The 17,363-nt window shown below is 41.6% G+C and overlaps 1 protein-coding gene across 2 annotated transcripts in view; it reads left to right on the forward strand.

Annotated features, from left to right (window-relative positions):
* The window catches only part of SNX7 (sorting nexin 7), a 106,390-nt gene that overhangs the window by 80,480 nt on the left and 8,547 nt on the right, over positions 1-17,363 (forward strand). The window lies entirely within an intron of this gene.

Consider the following 17,363-nt stretch of genomic DNA (forward strand, 5'->3'; position numbering starts at 1 on the left):
GGGTTCGATTCCTCCGCCCCTCTTGGAGAGCCCAGCAAGCTACCAAGAATATCTCGCCTGCATGGCAAAGCCTGGCAAGCTACCCGTGACATATTCGATATGCCAAACACAGTAACAAGTCTCACAAAGTTACTGGGCCCGCTCGAGCAAATTGATGGACAACTCCTATGCTACAGTGCTACAGTTCTAGGTGCAGGACAAAGCTAAGTCACTGTGTTGCATTTCAGATTCTTTTCTTGTATTTTTTACACACATTTCATCAGTTTAGTAATTTTTTAACTTTCTGTGGTTTTTAATAGAATAATGCTGTCAAGGGCCTCCTTGGAAATACTCTGCTTTGGGCTGCAGACTTGATGGTTTAGTGCCTGGTAATACTTGGAGTAGGGGTCTATGGTGCCATGAGTCAAACTTGGTCCTATACATGCCAGTCATGTGCTCTCCAACTTTGAATCAGTTCAATTGTCTTGGTCATTGATAGTTTTATATGAATTTGATATTATTGAAATTTCATTATAGAAATACATTGCAGTGACATCTAACAATCTAAAAGGATGTTCTTTAGAAGATAAAATAATGCATAAGAAGTGTCCATGTAAGCAGAGAGACTCTGGGAAAAAACAGCATACACAAATATCTGGACTTGAGGGAGTATATGCTCATATCTTAGCATAGTTTGTTTCCAGATTATAGTGGAGTGGAAGGAGAGTTAAGCTAACCATGGGACTTGCAGAGGAGAAAGACATATACACGAACCCTCTTGGGGTCTTGGCCGGGTCTGGAAATTAAATTGAGAAAGATTAGCAGGAGCAAAGCACACAAGCATATTTATTATTATTAATTTTGGAATTGGGACCACATCTGGCGGTGATCAGGGCTTGTTCCTGACTCTGCACTGGGGGATCACTCCTGGTGAAGCTTGGCAGTTCCCCGGGTCAGCTGCATGCAAGTACCTCGGGACTATCACTTGGCCCATAGTGCTATATATTCAGGATGGTGAATACTGAGGCCTGCTAGTATTGAACCCTAATAGTTAGTTACCATACTGACCCTATTCTAAGGTTCGTATTCCAGTTTGATTCTAATGAAAATGGGAGCCATGGAAGTGTTTTCCACAGAGGATTAATTGTATCTATGACACTGATCTTTCAGAGAGATGCTGAATATGGGTCAGAATTGAGTTGAGCTGGACAAGATGAAGAAGTCTGCATCAACAGCCTAGAGTGTCAGATGTGAATTGACTTGGTGTTTCATGGTTGTGGATTAGAGATTGGTAGACAGATCCTTTTTTTTTTTTTTAAATTCTGTGGGATTTTTTCTGCACAAAACACTGTCTTCCCGTTTTTCATCAATTTTGCTCGAGTGGGCCCAGTAACGTCTCCGTTTTTTGAGACTCATTGTTACTGTGTTTGGCATATTAAATATGTCTCTGGTAGCTTGCCAGGCTTTGCCGTGTGAGCTAGATACTCTCGGTAGCTTGCTGGGCTCTCCAAGAGGGGCGGAGGAGGAAGCGAACCTGGCTCGGCTAGGCTGGCTGTGCTCAAGGCAAACACCCTACCGCTGTGCTACCACTCTAGTCCTGCACAGTATTTTATTTTATACTCCATGTCCAAAGATTTCTTTCTGTCAATTTTTTTACCATGACCACGACCATCCTGTTATTCGTCGATTGCCTCGAGCAGACTCCAGTAACGTCTCTTTCATCCTAGCCCTGAGATTTTTAAGAAAGTGCCATATTCAAGGCTCTTTAGGAGAATGAGACCCATCATTGTTACTGGTATTTGGCATGTTGGGTACACCACGGGGAGTTTGCCAGACTCTGCCGTGTGGGCAGGTTACATTTGGTACCTGCCAGTTTGTCCAAAGTAGGAATGAGATAATCAATTTTTTAATTTCATGAGATAATCAATCAATTTTTTAATTTACTTAATTAAATTCAAGTTCCATGCACTTGAATGTCCTATACTTTATAGATTTTGAATGTTTAATATTACCATGTTATATATTACCATGTATATTACCATGTGAAAATCACATGATAAATGCAATATGATATTTTCCTTTAAATGATAAGGTAAAAACTTTCCCAAGGTTGAAGTTTTTATGTATTTATTGTTTTGCAGGAATCACACCCAGCCAAGCTGAGGGGCTATTGTGGTTCAGTGCTTAGGGGTCACTGCTTACACTGCTTATGTTGCTCAAGGGACTGCTCCTGGGGAATCAAACCTCCTCCTCTTTCTCCTCCTTCTCCTTCTCCTCTTCCTCCTCCTCCTACTCCTCTTCTTCCTCCTCTTCTTCCTCTTCCCTCCTCCTGTTCCTTCTCCCCCTCCTCTTCCTTCTCCTCTTCCTCTTCCTTTCTTTTTTCTCCTCCTCTCTCCTTCCCTTTCTTATTCTTTCTCTTCCTTCTCCTCACTTCTCCTTCTCTCCTCCCCTTCCTCCTCTTCCTTTCTCCCTTTCTTCTCCCCCCCTCTTCATCCTTCCTCCTCTTTTTCATCCTTCTTTTACCCCTCCTTCCTTCTTTTCCCCTTCTTCCTTCTTATTTCTTCTTCCATTCCTCCACACACCCAGCAATGCTCGGAGGTTACTCCTGGCTCTGCACTCAAGAATTACTTCTGGCAGGCTCTAGGGACTATATGGATGCCAGGGATCAACCCTGGGTTGTTTCTTTCCAAGGCAAATTCTGTGCTCACTGTACTATCTTTCCAGCCCTGAGCTTTTATTTATTATTATTTTTTATAATGTAGGAGTACTGTTATTTATTCAGCCATTAATTAAGCTGATTGAATTGGGCATGAACTCTATGTTACTTAAAATTTTTTTTTAATTGAATATATGTGAGATAGACCATTACAAAACTGTTCATAATTGGGTTTCAGTTAGACAGTGATCCAGTACCCTTCCCTCCACCAGTGTACATTTCCCATCACCAATGTCCCGTTTCCCTACCACCATCCCCCAAATCCCTACTTTCCACCCCCAGCCTCCCTCTATGGGAGGCACTTTCCTTGTTCTCTCTCCTTTTCCTTTTGTTGCTTTATGGTTTGCAGTACAGGTGCTAAGAAGTCATAATGTTTGTTCAGGGCATTCGGTATTTTTGTCGGGGTGGTAAGGCTGGAGTAGCTTTTCAGTTGGGTGGCAGCTTTGGGGTGTGGATGTGGCTTCCAAGGCTTCCGGAAGTACAGGGAGGTGGGGGGAAGCAGCTAATCCTGACCCTGAGAAAACCTGGAGATTTTAGTCATAAAACTCGCATACCAGAGTTTTCAGTAAATTATGTCTCGGTGAGATCTGTTCTCAGACGGTGGAGTCGGGCCAGGGACATGGCAGTGATTTTGGATTGTGGGAGCGAGCAGCTGCCAGGGACTCTACTTGGATGGGCCCCAGGCCAACCAGCACCCTTCTGTTTGTCCCGGTGTATTCAGCTTTGTGCAGGTCCAAGAATAATTGTGACTTTTGATCTCTTCCGAGAATTATTTATGGGTGTCTGCAGCAAGACCAGTAGTAGAGCTTACGGGGTTGTGCTGGAGTTGGTTTGTGGGGGTGACTGCCAGTGCTTCCAGAAGTACTGGGAAGTGAGGGTAGGTGGCCTATCCCAACTCAGAGAAAGCCTGAAGATTTTAGATACAGAACCTTTTTTTTTTTTTTTTTTTGCAAATTATATCTTGGTGAGGTCCATCCTGAGGTAGTTGGAGACAGGCCAGGGATATGGCGGCGATTTTAGATTGTGGAAGCATCTGTCAGGGACTCTGGTTAGGCAGACACCAGGCCAACCCTCTGCCCTCCAGTTTTTCCCGGTCTGTTCAGCCATGCGCAGGTCCAAGATTAAGAGCGGCTTTTGATCTCTTTCAAGAATTATTCATAAAAAAAAAAAAAGAATTATTCATAGGTCTCTGAAGCAAGGCTTGTAGTAGAGCTTACATGGTGGCAGTGGAGTTGGTTCGTAGAGATGACTTCAGTGCTTCCAGGAGTATTGAGAAGTGGGAAAGGTAGCCCCAAGAGAGCTGAAGATTTCATTCACCCGCATATCCAAATTTTCAGCAGATTATGTATTGGTGAGGTCTGTCCTGAGATGGTGGAGTCAGACCAGGGGGATGGCAGTGATTTTGGATTGTAGAAACAAGCGGCTTCTGGGGGTCTGCTTGGGTGGGCACCAGGCCAACCTGCCCCTCCCCCCATCTCCGACTTACCCTGGTCCGTTCAGTCATGCTTGATCCGAACTTAACTGCAGATTTTGATATCTTTCGAGATTTATTTAGGGGTCTCTGAAATAAGGCCAATAAATGGGCTTGTATAGCTGAGCCAGAAGGTTTGTGGGTGTGACTCTCACAGACCTAATTTTGACCATTTAATTTCTTGACAAACTTGGCCCCAAGTTGTTGGATTGGCCATAGGCACAGTGGCAATTTTGGGGTATTAGGAAGCCTGAAAGCACCATCAGGCTGCTGATGCACTTGCCCCACAAGTACAACTTGACCTTCTCGCGGCACCATACCCCCCCCCCCCCCATGAGCTTTTATTTTTTTTAAAGAAAAAAGACTTCTAGCAGTTCCCTGGAACTCCATCTGAAATGTTTGGGTTTTGACTGCACCTCCACATAAGTACATATTTTTATCATTTGAAATTGAATTTGGTTCATATAAAATGCTATTTTCTTAGAAATAGTTAAATTAGCATTTTGTGCCATATTGCCATATTGCAAATTTTGCTCTTTGAGGCAGTTTATATACTCTGTTATGCTTTTAGCTCTTTTACAAAGTTAATTATAGTTTTAAATGTTACTAGAAATACATCAATTCTTCTTACTTTATCTTTATTATATGCATTTGGGCAAATCATTGGTTTTCTTTATTATAACTTCAAAAGACCCCTTAAACCCCTTTGTTGTTGTTTTCTCCTGAGTGAATAATTTTTCACTAATTTGGCACATCAATCCCATTATAATCAGGAAGTTGGAGCCCTTAGTAATCAGGCTTCCTAATTAGCACACTGACTGAGGCCGGAAACAGTGACAATCTGTTGTTAACTGTTAACTTCACAATATCTCAGATATATGTGGAAGTGAAATGTTCCAGAAATTTCTCCATTCCCTTTTTGATCACATTCTAATGGAAACACTCTGTTTTTCACCAACATGTAGTGCTCTGGAGATACTCCTGGCTCAAGGCCACCCCTAGTGGTGCTTAAGGGACTTTGCTGGGGATCAAACCCAGAGTCCATATGTGTAAAACATGTGCTCCAGCTTTTGAGCAATCTCCCTGGCTCCTTTCAACATAGTTTGGGCTTTTTTTAGGGGAGCACAGAGAGACTACTATTCTCCCATGTAGTGCTCCAGGATTCTTGGGGACACTCCCTGTGATTCCTGGTCAACCAAATGGGACAATTGAATGTTAACCCCTCCATCAGGGTCACACTAGTGATGGTTGGGACTCTGTGCTGGGGAGGGGATAGGAGGGGCTTGTATGGTACTAGGGTTCAAACCTGAACTGTTACCCTGCATGATATAGTATACTTTGGAATAGACGATTTTGGAATTTTAATGAAGTGAAATTTAAAATTTAAGTACCAAGCCAACTTAGGAAAATGAGGTTATAAATAAAATTTATATTTAAAATATAAAGTAATTCTTAGTAGGAACCAATTATTGTCACATTAAAGTGTCAGATTCTTACTTTACTTGAAGATAGCTATTTAACTAAATATAGGTATTTCCAAATAAACATTGAATAGTTAAAAAGTTTATTCCTGTTCTGTCATGACCAATAGTTAACAGATATACTGAGTCTACCTTTAAATGACAGTGATATGAAAATAATAAAGGCAAAAATCTCATTGAATATAGGCAAATAATTTTAGAGCATATTGATATAGCAAAGTTATTTCCTGCTAAAATGTGAAAGAATGCTAAAACTATAAACTGTGTCATTGAATAAAATTCCTGGATCTTTTCAAACAGCATCCTAATTGTTTTCTTTGTTTGTTTTTTGTTTAATTTTATTTTTAATGAATCACCGTGAGGTACAGTTATAGACTTATAAGCTTTTGTGATTACTTTTCAGTCATACAGTGTAATTGTATGTAATTCAAATACCCATACCTCAACAAGTACCACTGCCCTTCTCTATCACCAATGTTCCCAGTATCCCTCCCACCACCCCCACACAACACCCACTCCCCTTGCCTCTGTGGCAGACGGATTCTCTTTTACTCTCTCTCTTCTTTTGGGTGTTATGATTTAAACAGCATCTTAATTATGCCTAGTATTTATAAAAGACTAAATTTTGGTTACTGTAAAGGCCCTCCCGTTGATCATCAATTTGCTCGAGCGGGCCCAGTAACGTCTCCATTGGAGACTTTGTTGTTACTGTTATTGGTCATAATGGTATGATGATGGTTAAAAAGTGTATGATGGTAGAGAGATTTGAAAGTGACCTTGGCTAGTACTACATGTGAAGGATATTCTTGAAAATTTAATTTTAATATGATAAATATAAATCATATTAAAGCAATAGGACAGCGGGTAGGGCGTTTGCCTTACATGCGGCCGACCCAGGTTTGATTCCTCCATCCCTCTCGGAGAGCCTGGCAATCTGCCCAGAGTATCCTGCCTGTACTGCAGAGCCTGGCAAGCTCCCCGTGGCATGTTCGATATGCCAAAAAGAGTAACAAGTCTCACAATGGAGACATTACTGGTACCCGCTCGAGCAAATCAGTGAACAATGGAAGACAGTGCTACAGTGCTATGATAAATAAAAAGATAAATGCCTGAGTGAATATAATACTAAATTAATATAGCTAATGTCTTTGCACAGTTTTGCTTATCAGGGCCAGTGAGATAATTCAGGAGGCAAGGTGCTTACTTTGCATGCATCGCACCCCAATATGGGATCTGCATATGGTTTTCCACTGCACACTCTTTTCTGTCTGCGGTGCTCAAGGTTTACTCCTGGCTCAGTATCATTCCTGGCAGTGCTCAGGGGACAGATGTGATACCAGGGATTGAACCCAGGTTGTTCACATGCAAGGCAAGTGTCTCAGTTGCCTTACTATTTTCTATTCTATAGTGCCCATCATCTCTTGAGCACTTCCAGAAGCCTTTTCAGAGGACAGAACCAGGAATAGCCTCTAGTAGGCATTCCAGGAAGACAAACAACACACAGTAGAACTATTAATGAATGTAGAGAAGTCTTTGTAGTCTTTTTCTCATGCTAATGGGTCTTAAAGGATTTTGAAATCAAGTATGTTTGTATTAAAGTTAAACATATTTGTTGGGAGCTGGAGTGAAAGCACAGTGGGTAGGGTCTTTGCCTTGCATGCAGCAGACCCGGGTTCAATTCCCAGCATCCCATATGGTTCCCTGAGCACTGCCAGAAGTAATTCCTTAGTACATGAGCCAGGAGTAACCCTTGTGCATGGAGGGGTGTGACCCAGAAAGCAAATAAATAAATAAATAAATAAAACCTATTTAAAAAAAACGTTGGTTTACTAAAGACTTTCTCATGTTTTGGGGTGGCTCCATGGCTTATCATTCTAAAAGCAGTGATTTTCTTGAGCATAACAGCATTTCTTACGCAATATTACCATCCCATGGTCCATGGTTTGGGAAACATTGTACAAATACGAAAATCAGTGCTACTCAAAGTGCGGACTGATGCTCAGTTCATAAGAGGTTTGCTACAGATTAATGGGATGCATTCAAAAGTTAAAAATAAGCAATTAAAATATTGTATAGCAATTAAGCATAGTCAGAACATCTAAGCAAGTGGTTAGTAAATCTTATGTTGAATTGTTGAATACAGTAGAAATCAATTGTGGTATTGTTTGGGTTTTGCAATGATTTCATGTGGAAGTTCACAGTAGTCTGGCTCACTCGGATCATGTAACGGTCCCTAGTGGAATGGAAGGAAAAAGAAAAGTTCTTTGACACAGGTAGCTTGCCAAGCATTGCTGTAAATAAAGTTCCTTCTATTGTCTTGAACTCTGTTCATCTTTTACAATGAATATAGGTATTATCTGTTATCATCTAAAAATGCATAGTTTACTTAACATTAAGATATTGTATAAAGAATGTTATAAACAACAGATTATGATTTTTATTTGCTTTGAAGAAGACCTTAAAATCCATTGTTTATCAATCGTAGAATATGAAGTATTTTGAAGTATTCTATTGTTTTATTAAGTGATTATTTCAGTGCTGAACTGCATATTTTAAAGTCATAACTTTAGTTCCTATTTCCTCCTGTGTAAAAAACTACACACGCGGAAGGTTGTGTGTTCACGGGCTCTCTGGACAGCTCTGTCTCACCCGCGTTCAGTGCCCTAGAGCCGCTGTGTATGGCCTGGATCGGACAGCTGTTGGCCAAGGGCAGACAAAGGAAGAAATGAGGGCCAGGCTGGTTGATCTTAGTAGCAGTTTATTACAAGGAAGTTTATCCCAGAGAAGAAATTTATGTTATGGAGGGCCTAGCCAAATCTACATAAGAAAGCCCTTCCTGAGGACCCACCTAAAAGGTATTCTAAAGCCCATCCTGACTGCCCCAGGCAAAATACCTCCTTAAGGTGTTTTTCTCTTTTCCTCAGTCCAGTAAACTATCAACTATCAACTATTCCTGGGCTATGCAGGAAGGACAGAACAGTGTTATCCTACACTCCTTATGTTAAGTATTTAACATTTTTTTTTGTTTTCCAAGTTTTTGCTTTCTTTAAAATGTGTAAGAAACTGTTTTCACCAGTACTTTGTAGACTGCAATACCATTATTTCTCAACTATTTCTATAGATAGCATTAAGTTTGGGCAGCGGGCAGAGAGATAGTGTAGGATGTAGGACAATTGCCTTGCACTTCAATGACCCAGTTTGATATCTGCACTGCATATGGTCCCCTGAGCAACATCTGGAATTATCCATAAGCACAGAGCCAAGGGTAAGCATTGAGCATTGCTGGGTGTGCCTGGAAAACCAAAAAGAGAAGAAAAGAAAGGAATTGAATTTGACTATAAAATTAAGTGTGATACCATAGCTCTGGATAGTGTGTGCCTCTCTCATGCTTGGGACTAGTGAAGTTTTTCTGTAGTCCGTAAGGGATGCTATTCAGAAACACACATGGAGAATGAAAAAGCATAAAATACGTAGTTTCTGAACCATGGGCTGTCTTCTTATCATGCTTTTTAAATGATAGCTGTATGCCATGGCCAACAGAATAAGTCCTGTAAAAGAAAATGGAGAAAAGGAAGAAATGATATAAAGTATATACAAATACATGCATGCCATTGTTGGGATCGGGAGTTCCCTAGCCCTGGGAGGCGCGGAGAGACCAGATAGACATAATTCCTGCAGGAGTAAAAACGGGGTTTAGTTAGACCAGCATGCTGGGGCTCCACAGCATACCCCAGAGTGGGCAGTGACTGAGAGCCCCGAGCTTCTTCAAAGGGGATCTTATATAGGCCTTCACTTGCCGTTACAGCAAGGCCCGCACATTTCATAGCCAATAGATTTGTAACAACATCTACTTTCTTAACCAATCCATTTAAAAGTACCTCACTCCTTAGCCTATAGATTCAAAGATCAGTATTTACGTACATCAATTGTCAGCACAAGCAAGGTTATAGCTGGAATCATTAAGCCTTAGGTAATCTCCCTTCGATTTGCTCGAGCGGGCCCAGTAACGTCTCCATTGGAGACTTTGTTGTTACTGTGTTTGAGCGATAGCACAGCGGTAAGGCGTTTGCCTTGCACGCAGCCAACATGGCCGACCCGAGTTTGATTCCTCCGCCCCTCTCGGAGAGCCCGGCAGGCTACTGAGAGTATCTCGCCTGCACGGCAGAGCCTGGCAAGCTACCCGTGATGTATTCGATATGCCAAACACAGTAACAACAAAATCTCCAATGGAGATGTTACTGGGCCGGCTCGAGCAAATCGATGAACAACGGGAGGGCCTTTACTTTTTTAATCTCCCTGTTAAAATATAATGAACTTAAATATCCTAATTTGAATTTCTAATAATACAGGAGTCAAAGTATTCTTTATGCTTTGTTTTGCTTTTATGTTTGACTTTTGGGACCATACCGTGGGTCCTCAGAAGACTACTTTCAGCTCTGTGTGTGGGTTGTACTAAGGAACATGCAGTGCCAGGGATTGGATCCTGGCTTCCTACATGCAAAGCAAGCTCTCAACCTGTTGAACTACCTCTCTGGTCCCTTTACTGTATTTTCAAGATAAGGTGAAGCAAATATAGATAACCTTCATGTTTGAAGTATCTAGTACTAAACTTCATATAATTGGCCTGTTCTAAGTCAAAAGAAAGGGTGGTACAGTTTGTGGGGCGGGGGATTAGTTTAAAAGACATGAGTTCAAATTTTGGATTTTATATCCTTCAAATAAAAATTCCAGTTGTGTTAGGTGTTTTGTAGCCCCAAATTTCCAAAGTGTTAGAAGGAGAGAAGTGAAATAAATTATATCCAAAGCCCCATTTTTAGAAGATCTTGAGTTAGAGATCTACTGGTTAATGCTACAAAATAATTTAAAAATGGACCACAAGATGGCGTTTGTGGCTAATGAGTTCTTTTGTGTGACCTCACAGTCCAGTATTCTCAGTATGCAAACTTACTACTTACATTCTTGAGAGAGATATAAAACCTTTTAGGGGGAAACTTAAATCTTGGCTTTTTTTTTTTGATATCAATAATTCTGACATTACAAGTTGGCCAATGATTCTTTGATAATGAATTTAGACTTTTCAAAAAATGAAATTGAAAAAAGAAATCTTTAGCTACTAGCAGCGATAGCTATAATTTCTTTCTAATGGATTGGTTACATTTCAGAATTAAAAAAAAATCTCCTGAAAGTTTTTGCTATTGCCTTAAATTTAGGGTTAGATAATAAGCAGTAGTTGCTAAAAGTGTTGCTAAAATTGTAGGCCTCGTCTACAATTTTTATAATGAAATTTATTTTGCAGTGATATTTGTCCTGTGTAGAGATGATTGCTATTGTTACCTCAAATATAGGTGATACAGTTTGTGGCCAGGTTGAGTGACCACAAAGAGTATCCAAGACTGATCTCATTTGGAGAAACCCTACTAATTTCTAATCTCTAATTTACTGAGGTATTAAATTATCATGTTACTTTTTCAAAGGTACTTTTAGTGTAGTAGGAAAAACTAACCTTTGACTTAATATGGGAATTTCTGCTTTTAGAAGATTCCTTTCTAATTCCTTATTACGAGAATTTCTTAATGTAGTAATTAAGAGATTCTATACCTAATATACTCTATTAAGAAATGTCCATAATGAGGATTATTTTTATTATATTTTATCATAATAAGTATCATTGTTATTATTTTAGCAAAATTTGTTTTTGTTTTCTATAAAATTGTATAATAGAGCACACATAAAAAATGTTAGGTTTACTGAAGTTCTGCCCTTCATCGAGCCATGCTGAGCAAGGCAAATTTTCAAATAATATTTTCATAGACATAATATAGGTAATTATCTTTTAAGTATCAAATATTGAGGAGTTAGAAAAAATATTTGCTTCACTGAAGTTCTGCTCTTTATTAAGCCAAGCTGAGCAAGGAAAATTAAATGTAATATATTGTTCTTTTTTGTATTTGAGAAAGATTTAAATATGTGTGTAGTGGTAAAAGGGCTTTCATTTATCTTTAGGTCTGCTTGCCCTAGCAATCCTTCCACTGTTTTTTTTTTATTTGTTTATTTGTTCTTTTTATTTTTCAATAGAAAATTTCTTTGTGGGATGGTGTGATAGAACAGTGGGTAGGGCGTTTGTCTTGACTAAGGCAAACCGGATTCAATTTCCCCTATCCTGTGTGGTTCCCAGCACTACCAGGAGAAATTCCTGAGTGTAGACCAAGACGTAATTCCTGAGCATCACCAGGTGCGATCCAAAAGGATTAGAAAGAAAATTGTCTTTGGTACTTTGAATATATAATACACCCCCTTTGTTTATTGCTGCACCATGCATGGTTTAGAATACTATTAATGGTAGTTCCAGCACCTAGGAGTACCCCAGTCCCCCAGTCCTTCTACCTTTGTCTTAAAGACTCCTCCAGTCAGACACCCTTCCCCCTCCCCCCGGTCAGCTCAGTTGTGTAAATCAGCTTTCTAGTTATTGCTCCTTTCCTCGGATTCTTCATACCTGCATATGAGAGAGAATGTTCTCTATCTGTCCTCCTCCTTCTGACTGACTTCACTCAACAAGTTAGCCTCTAGCCTGGCCACACAGGCATGGTTTCTTCTTTCCTTACCGCTGAGCTGCTCCCCTTCCTACCCCTACATCTTTGTTTCTACACTTTTTCATTTTTTTCTTTTTTTCCTCAGTTCTACCCATCAAAGAGAAGCGACAGTTTGGACATGTGGACTGCAAGCTAGAGCTACCTGTGAAAACATGCTCTGGATTCTTAATGAAAGAGGCTTTTGATAAACTGGTTTCCCAGTCAACCAGCATCCTGCCATAGAGCATGAACAGCATTTTTATGGGATTGTTTATACTGCAGTGAGAAGTAGGGAACACGGGAGAAAATAGTACTGGGCTTTAGGACGCAGCATCCTTAACTGATTTCATCACATTATCAAATAATTAATATGAATGGAGTATTAGGACACAAATTGGAATCCCTGTTGTTTTTCTCATGCTCATAAAATCTAAAACTGGAGTTAATTGACAGGCCAATACTATTAAATGTCACTCCAACAGTGATGCTGAGTACTTTTTATTATTACTTTAACTCTAATAGATATTAGCTTGCTTCTTTGTAAACTCAAAAAGATGGCAGCAGTCTATCTCTCCCGCTGCCCGTGTTCACTAGTCTTGAGCCGATTCCCCACCCTGGGGAGGTTGATGATGATGGGCAGGCAAAGGAAGGAAACGAGGGCCAGGCTGGTTGATGTCAGTTGCAGTTTATTCCATTCCCATCTCCATTCTCCTCTGATTCTCCCCCTGCTTTTTCCTCCCCCATGCTACTTCATTCTCCTTCTTGATCCCCCTTCATTCTCCTGCTAGCTCTGGAATCTGGATCTGGGTCCCCTTTATCCTTCTCCTGGAGTCTGGATCCCCCAGCCCACTCTTACTGCATATTTGTATCCCCCAGCATGAGGGGTTGGGATAAAAATTACACATAGATGTGGTCACAATCACTGGGGGTAGAGTTCTTTCCCTCAAGGAAAGCCGCTTCTAGGACAGATTCTCATTAGCAGGTTGGCCCACCCTAGAGCGGAATCCCTGGGTGTGTTTCTGCTCTCCTTCTAACACAAACACATGAGCATACATAATATAAACATATTGTATGGATACAGTAAGAAATACCTTAAGCATATAGAATTGCTCTCCGAGGGCCATCTCAATTTCAGACTACAGTGCTCAAGCCAGATAGTCTTTCCTATCCCTAGCAGGGCCCTAGATTTGTCATTACTTTTGGACCATGACAGCATTTGTCTATGATCAAACTCTTATAGTTAAAAATCGTGGCACTCCCCAGGGGGGAAAGGATGTTGTCACTCTGCATGTTCCTCCTTGGCAGTTTGGTGGCCGTCATCCTCCAGAAGCCATTGGACAGTCAGGCTTGAACCCGCAGTAACGAACCTTGTTGGGCCTCACGGGATGGGATTTGAGCCAGTTCTGTCCTCCCCGTCCCAGCGAGACCCCAAGTTATCACCCATGAATGGCCTCTCTGGCTCCTGATCAAGCTGCTTAACGGTCATGATCCCAGAGACTCAGAAACAAGTCTCGAAACCCAGCGGCTTTTGGCAGAAATGCATCCAGACCACACAGTAGGTTACTGTTGCTGGGCCACCCCAGGGGGGAAAGGGTGTTGTCCTTCTGCCAGCTTCCTCCTGGCGGCTCTGTAGCCGTCATCTTCCAGAGGCCATTGGACAGTCAGGTTTGGGCCTGCAGTGACAAGACATTTTGAGCCTCATGGGATGGGGGTGGAGCCAGTCCTGTCCTCCCCATTCCAACGAGACCCCAAGTCATTGCACATGTACAGCTTTTCTGGCTCCTGATCAAGTTGCTTAACGGCCATTATCCCAGAGACTCAGAAACAAGTCTTGAAACCCAGCGGCTTTTGACAGAAATGCATCCGGACCCTGCAGTAGGTTACTGTCACTGGGCCACCTCAGGGTGGAAAGGGTGATGTCCCTCCGCCTGCTCCCCTTTGGTGGCTCGGTGGCCGCCATCCTCCAGACGCCATTGGACAGTCAGGCGTGGGCCCGCAGTGACAAAACTTGTTGGGCCTCACGGGATGCGGGTGGAGCCGGTCCTCTCTTCCCCACCCCAATGTGACCCCAAGTCATCACCCACGAACGACCTCTCTGGCTCCTGATAAAGCTGCTTAACGGCCATGATCCCAGAGACTCAGAAACAAATCTCGAAACCCAGCGGCTTTTGGAGAAATGCATCCGGACCCCGCAGTAGTTTACTGTCGCCAGGCCACCCCAGGGGGAAAGGGTGTCATCCCTACGCCTGCTTCCCCTTGGCAGCTCGGTGGCCGTCATCCTCCAGAGCCCATTGGACAGTCAGGTTTGGGCCCGCAGTGACGAGACATTTTGGTCCTCACAGGATGGGGGTGGAGCAGGTGTTGTCCTCCTCACCCCAACGAAAACCCCAAGTCATCGCCCACGAATGGCCTTTCTGGCTCCTGATCAAGCTGCTTAACGGCCATGATCCCAGAGACTCAGGAGCAAATCTTGGAACCCAGCAGGTTTTGGCAGAAATCCCTTCAGATTTAAGTGTTAAAATTTTGGAATTTCAAAATCGCGCGGCCACTACTGTAGCCACGCGACATCATATGTTATTCATAACCAACAATAGAAAACAAATTGTCTACTATTGCCTTTTCAGCAGATCTGAGTGTTGGGGTAAAATCTCAAATAATAATGGTGGGTCTGATGTCAAAATATGAATGTGATCAAAGTAGAGAGAGAGTAATGTGGAAATCATCTGCCCCAGAGGTAGGGGGAGGGTTTGGGATGGGGGTATACTGGGGTTGTTGGGGATGGAGAATGGGCACTGGAGAAGGTACAGGTGTTTTATTGTATGACCAAGACTTAGACTCAAAAGCTTAATAACTACTCTCACGGTTATCCAATAAATAAAATTATAAAAAATGAAAAAAAAAGAATCGTGGCACTTTGGCCTGGCCCATTTCAGTGCCAGGGTAGCTCACAGCTTGCCCTGGGTCCATTCAGTTCCTCGTCGAGACCCTGCTTTTGGGGTGTTAGGAACTAAGGGCAACTGAGGCTTAAGTTGAGAAAGCAAATGCCCTGGAGTGAATAATATTCAAAGCCAGTTAAATCCTAAGTTACAAAGCATAATATTAACATCTTCTGTATCTATACAAAAAGGACATTGCTTTAAAGTAAACTATTCAAAGGACTTAAGGAGATGAGAAAGGCAATATTAACTTACAATACAATTTCACTGTCCTAGAAGGATCTGACCTTACAAATTAACAGATTCAGATTTGGGGAAAAAGCTGATTAACTGGTTGGAGAGGAGAGCATAGGGAAGAGTTTACAGATAAACACAATGGAATGAAAGTGCCTCAGGAGCACTGTAATAAACCTGAGTTCCTTGTGGCCAGGGAGGAAGGACAAACCAATGTCATACTACAACTTCTGTAATTGAAATGGTTTAAAGTAGTGAAAAAAATATCAATTGGTTGGTCTAGAACCCAAATCACAAATAGGAATACCACAAATAGAGATGGGGAGAAGACATATCCAGCAGTGCTTGTGGTGACATGTGGTACCAGTGATGGACACAGGAACACATGCAAGGTTGTAAGATTTTGCTTTACATAAGCTGTATCCTCAGTCCTGAGTAGAAATACCTTTTTAAAAAATTTTTATTAGTGAAAAACCATGAGGTACAGTTGTAGACTTAAAAATTTTTGTGCTTGGGTTTCAATTATACAGTGAACAAATACCTATCCCTCCACCAGAGCCCATTTTCAACCACCACAGATCCTAGTATCCCTCCCAACCCCCATCCTGCCCATCCCACCCTGCCTCTGTGGCAGGGCATTCCCTTTTGTTCTTTCTCTCCTTTTGGGTGTTGCGGTTTGCAAAAGAGGCATTGAGTGGCAATTATGTTCGATCTATAGTCTACTTCCAGCATGTTTCTCCCATTCTGGGAGGGTCCTCCCAACACCCTTTATTTGGTGCTCCCTTCTCTATCTGATCTGCCTTTTCTCCTAGCATGTGTGGCTGGCCTCCAAGCCATGGAGTAAACCTCCTGGTACTAATCTCGGCTATTCTTGGGTGTTAGTCTCCTATTTTGTTACTTTATGTTCCCCAGACGAATGCAATCTTTCTATGTCTGTCCCTCTCTTTCTGACTCAGTTCACTTAACATGATACTTTCCATGTAGTACCACTTGCATGTAAATTTCATGACTTAATCTTTTCTAAAAGCTACGTAGTACTCCATTGTGTAGATCTGCCAAAGTTTCTTTAACCAGTCATCTGTTCTCAGGCACTCAGGTTTTTTCCAAATTCTAGCTATTGTAAACAGTGCTGCAATGAATAAAAAAGTGCAGATGTTACTTTGACTATACTTTTTTGCCTCTCTAGGATGTAGTCCCAGGAGTGGTATTGCTGGGTCAAATGGGAGCTCAGTTTCTAATTTTTTGAGAATTGTCCATACTGTTTTCCAAAAAGGCTGAACCAGTCGGCATTCCCACCAGCAGGGAAGGAGGGTCCCTTTCTCGCCACATCCGCACCAGCACCAGATGCTTTTGTTCTTTTGGATGTGGGCCAGTCTCTCTGGTGTGAAATGATCTCATTGTGGTTTTGATCTGCATCTCCCTGATGATTAATGATGTAGATCATTTTCTCATGTACCTTTTTGCCATTCGGGTTTCTACTTTGAGAAAGTTTCTGTTCATTCCGTTGCTCTATTTTTTGATGGTGTTGGATGTTTTCTTCTTGTGGAATTCAACCAGTACTTTATATATCCTTGATATCAACCCCTTGTCGGATGTGTACTTGGCTGATATCCTTTTCCATTCTGTAGACTGTCTTTGTATGTTGGTCATTGTTTCTTTTGAAGTGCAGAAGCTTCTTAGTTTAAGATAGTCCCATTTGTCTATCTCTGTTTTGACTTGCTTGGCCAGTGGCATGACATCTTTGAAGATACCATTAGCTTCAATATCATGGAGGATTTTGCCAGCTTTGTCTTCAGTGTATCTTATGGATTCTGGTCTGATGTTGAGGTCTTTAATCCATTTTGATCTTACTTTTGTACATGGTGTTAGGCAGAGATTTGAGCCCATTTTTTTTTGCATGTGACCGTCCAGGTTTGCCAGCACAATTTGTTAAAGAGGCTTTCCTAACTCTTCTTCACATTTCTTGCTCCTTTATCA

Source organism: Sorex fumeus, unplaced genomic scaffold (assembly GCF_029834395.1).
Source record: "Sorex fumeus unplaced genomic scaffold, SorFum_2.1 ptg000131l, whole genome shotgun sequence".
Lineage (NCBI taxonomy): Eukaryota > Metazoa > Chordata > Mammalia > Eulipotyphla > Soricidae > Sorex > Sorex fumeus.